Here is a 5190-nt window from a genome sequence, read left to right on the forward strand (position 1 = left end):
GCTAAAAATTAGCCAAGAAGGAGAAATGTTAATATGGATGTTGCACACTTGAGGTAATATTAAGGCTCCTTTTTCATTGTTAACAAGTTTATTTAGAGTTTTAACGGATTAGAACAGAGAAAATAGCGTTATAAACTCGTTTGTTGATTTGTTGAGATTTATGGATTAAGAAGCTATTTTAAATGGATTAAATGGATGAAATTAGCTGTGTGATTATGTATAATAATTGTTGATATTATTTTGATGTTGTTTATGAGTTATTGTTCTTGAATTTGGAAGACTAAAGTGTATGAAGATATTGTAGATATATTTTGGAGCTCTTTAGTATGATATTTATGGATTATGGTAGAACTTGGTGTAACATTAACATGATTTTCTTGAATTTAAATGGGTGATGTTACTGTCATGGGGGTGCTGTGATGTATCATCAAATAAGATGAAAAGATTGTATGAAATAACGTATAAAAATTGGAGGCGGTTTGCTTGGCGTGTTACAGGTGTTCATAAGGTTTTTTTAAGCATCTTTATGTGGTTAATTAGGGGCTGTTTTGGTATGTTGTTGTTCTTGTTGAGATTGGAAGATTTATGACAGTTAAGGTTATATGTTGTGTTGTATGTTGGTTGGGTTATTGTAGCAATGTTTCAATGAAAACGTTAAGACTATGGATCATTAAAGATGACTTTAGATGTAATAGTTGTATGTGGATTTGGATAGTTGTTGGATGTTATGAATGTGGGCTGCTTTAATCTAGAATAATGTTATGATGAAGAGATTAACTTGTATTAAATGAAATTGGATGTAAGAAAATTCCATGATTAGCGTTGGTGTTGGAATGGATAGAATTGGAGTTTCTTGAATTAGATTGGGATGATTGTTGTTGTTGATATTATTGTTATTGATTATGTGTTAAAAGTGAAGGGATTGTATATGTTAATGTTAGATTTCCATTAAGGTCGTGTGGGGGCTGTTCTAAGCCAAGAATGATAGATTAATTTTGATTAATGTTGTAGCTATTATTGTGGTTGATTATATTATAAAAATGGAAGAATTCGATATGTCAAGTTGAAGTTGTAATTGAGTTAAGGGTTGGTTGTACCGTGTGGCTTCTTGTGTTGAATTGAAAGATTAAGTGTAGTTATGATTATGCATTGTATGGTTAATTGTTGGGCTGTTATAAACCATTTTGATAAGGTGTGATGGTTGCACCCTATTAAGAGTAATTCGATAGCACCGTAGTCGCCATGTAGATAATTAACGAAAGTCGAATGATATATGAGTTGTTCGGGGTATTTTTGACTATGGTTGTCATCTCCCTTTCATGAGTTGAATCACGCCTCTCAGCACCATTCAATTTCCTGCTTTCGAAGGCTATCAGGTGGCCCTCTTGCTTCAGGACACCACCAATAGCTAAATCAGATGCATCAGTGTGAATTTCGAATGCCTTGGAAAAATCAGGCAGCGCCAAGACCGGTTCTTTGGTGATGGCTGCTTTGAGCTTCTCAAATGCATCGCTGTATCTATCATCCCACTTCCACTCCCGACCCTTTTTCAGTAGGTCGGTAAGAGGAGCTGCAATTGCCGAATAAGCGAAAATAAATCGCCTGTAGTAGTTGGCAAGGACAAGAAAGGACCGAAGCTCGGGTATTTTCGTTGGGGCCTCCCAATCCTAGATTGCCTTCACTTTGTCACCATCTATCCTTATCTCTCCGTGGATGATAGTATGCCCAAGGAACTGAATAGCAGGTTGTGCGAAGCTGCACTTCTCCCGCTTGATGCACAACTCATTGTCCTTGAAGACATGGAACACTTTGCACAAATGCTCCACATGCTCCTCCGTGTTGTTGATGTAAACAACAATGTCATCCAAGTATATCACGACAATGATCTAAAAACGGATTAAACAGTTTGTTCATCAAAGAACAAAACGTAGCAGGAGCATTTGTCAAGCCAAACGGCATGACTAGCCACTCAAAGCCCCATAACGAGTCACACAAGTTGTTTTGGGCTCATCTCCTTCGACAATGCGGACTTGGTAGTAACCTTTCCTCAAGTCCATCTTTGTAAACACTTTCGCTTGTCCCAAGCGATCGAACAGATTCGCAATTAAAGGGATCGGGTATTTGTTCTTCACTATCACTTTGTTTAAAGTGCGGTAATCAATACACAACCGCAACGTCCCTTCCTTCTTCTTTTGGAACAGGACAGGCGCACCAAAAGGTGCCTTTGAGGGTCGGATGTGACCAGAATCTAGCAACTCTTTAAGCTGCTTCCTCAATTCAGCTAATTTCGGGGGCGCCATGCGATAGGGGGACATGGCAGGCGGTTTCGCCCCAGGAACCAATTCGATTTGGTGATCAACCTCCCTTAAAGAAGCAACCGCTGGGGAAGTTCTTCCAGCATCACGTCCCTGTTGTCATCAAGGACTTGTTCAATACAAGGTGGCAAGGGCACTGTCTCAAGAGAGTCCTCAGTGACTCTAGTCAGGGCAGCAAGAAAGGTAGGTTCACCTCTTTTGAAGCCTTTAACAAGCTGCATCGCGGACAGGTGCATACCATTTTGTGGCACCCGAATAAGGGGTACCACGCACGAGCCTCCAGCATCCTTAATGTGTAATTGGTTGAGACGCGGCGAAATAAACGTGTTGATCTCGTACCAGAAATCAAGCCCCAATACAATATCGAATACGTCCATTGGTTCTACAGTGAAGTACGCCAATCCCTTCCATTCCTCCAAAGAAAGTTGTACCTTAGGGACAAACCCATGGACAGTAGTGGGAAGGGCTTTGACGGTCTTCAACAATGTGTCGCTGGACACGTATGACAGTCCCAAGTCCTTAGCTCGTCTTTCCGTCACAAAATCGTGCGTAGCACCAGTGTCTACCATGATACGTACGTCTTTGTCATTCAACTTGGCATCAACAAACAAGGACTCCCTTGGCCTTATTTTTGATGGTTGCACGGCAAGTGCAGCCAAGGTCATATGATTAAACAAGGTCATGTGATTGAACAAGCCAACAGCCTTGTTCCCTCCTTGCTCAACTCCATCAGCTTGTCCACCTCGCTCACCGGGTTGCCTGTCGATTTGCGCCGCTGTTTGTTCTTGCTGCTTTTGGGCAGCAACCATAGCACTCAACTTACTTAACGAGGGACAATAGCGGGCAGCATAAGTAGTTTCTCCACACAAGTAATAGCCTTCACGATGAGGAGCGCCCTTATTGCGATCCTCATAGTTCTTGCGGAAATTAGAAGGTTGGTTGCGATTATTTCCTTCATTGTCGCTGCCTCGGTTAGGCACAAACTTGCCTTTGTTCTTGTTGTTGTCTCCCTTGGGAGGAACAGTTTTGCTTCTGTTGTCCCTCCCCTTTGACATTCTGCCCGAAAATCGGACAAAGATTTAGCCACTGCTATCGCCTCATCAACGTCACCAACTTGACGCCTTTGCAACTCTTGTTTGGCCCAGTTTTGAAGGCCATCCAAGAAATAGAATAACAAGTCCTCACTGGTCAAAGACGGAATTTGGAGAGAGTTTCGTAAACTCCTTGACATAGTCACGGATAGAGGAAGTTTGCTTCAACTCCCTTAGTTTCCATCGGGCTTCATGAACTACGTTTTGAGGGTAGAACTGTCGCTTGAGGTCTTCCTTGAACTGTCTCCAGTCATCAATGGAACAAACCCCTCACTCCATGTCCGCCTTCTTTCTCCCCCACCACAACATGGAGGTGTCGCTCAAGTACATGGTTGTCGTTCTGATTTTAGCAGCCTCACTGGTGATATTAACATGCTCAAAGTAAGCATCCATTTGCCACAAGAAATTCTCGACATCTTGGGCATTTCTTTCCCCACGAAACTCCTTTGGCTTAGGAGCTTCTATACAAGTCTCACAAACATTTATGGGTCCAGCTGCACCCATACGGCCAGATTCCTCTACCTGCGCCTTCAAAGCTTCGAACTCTTCATGCAACGAAGAGAGAGCCTCAATGAGCTTGAGTTCAAGGTTGGAGAGACCTTCTCGGCTCTCTTCAGCCTGCTCAATAAGATTTGACTTAACTTCGTCAAGCCCTTCGAGTGCAACTAACTCAAGGGAGTCGAAGTTATTTTCGACAACAGCAAGGCGTCTGTTCAACGCCATCAGCCCAGCCTCAACGCCATTGATCTTCTCGTCGAGATGGATGGTTGTTGAGCCGTCTCCGTCGTCAACAACGTGGCTCTTGCCACTGCAGGGGGCTGGGAAGGATTCCTACTCCTGCTCTTATCACATTTCTTGGCATTTTCCTTGCGAACCTCTGCCTCTCTTTTCGGAACAGTCTCTTCGTTGTGCTGCGACCTCGACATAATGTTCTAACCGAATGCTATGATACCACTTGTCACGGGCCTATTTTCAACGACGCATGGGACAACCAAAGCAGCTTGCACAGCTGGCCTAAGGCTCAGTCCTAACAACAAAGAAAACACTTCAATTGCAAGAACAAAAACGTCTACAATAGTCCACACAAACAACCACAAAGATAGAGTAAAATGAGGGAGATGCTTGGGAGGCAAGTGCTAATTTTCTGGTGATATATTTTCCAAAGATTAGCTACAACTATGGTGTCCAAAGGGACTTATGTAGTTACAGAAAAAGAAAAGGCTGGACACCCCAAAGAAAACACTCAAATATGGCTATCTTTACAAGAAACAATAAAATAATAAAAAATTGTTTTTCTGTCATGCCTTCTCACTTTCTCCCACACTGCAGGCTGCATGGCACGGCGCTTGAGGCTGCCTGGACCTCCGAACAGCTGGAATCCAATGTAGCTCCGGGCGGGGCGGCACACAGAGTTTGTTTTCCTACGAAAAATATTTTCCAAAATATTTTTACCAACCAAACATGGGAAGATTGAAAAACAAATTCCTCCATACAAAACACACCCAAAGATAAAGAAAAATAACAAGTAAAACACTTTCGTATTTCACTTTGTATTTTTCCAATAGGATAACTCTTTTGCATTACACATTTTGGCCTTTATAAAGGATGAGTACCAATATCTGAGATAAAAATCTTTAAGATAATGTTCGACCAAGCTATTGGATAAACCTATGGGAGTTATGAGGTATCCGATATGATCAAGCAGCTCTTTCATATTACATAACAAATACATTCTACTAAGAAACAGAGAGAGGAGCACGAGCTTCCTTACTTAAAAGTGTAAG

The sequence above is a fragment of the Solanum dulcamara genome, chromosome 11, assembly GCF_947179165.1.
Source record: "Solanum dulcamara chromosome 11, daSolDulc1.2, whole genome shotgun sequence".
In the NCBI taxonomy this organism is placed as follows: Eukaryota; Viridiplantae; Streptophyta; class Magnoliopsida; order Solanales; family Solanaceae; genus Solanum; species Solanum dulcamara.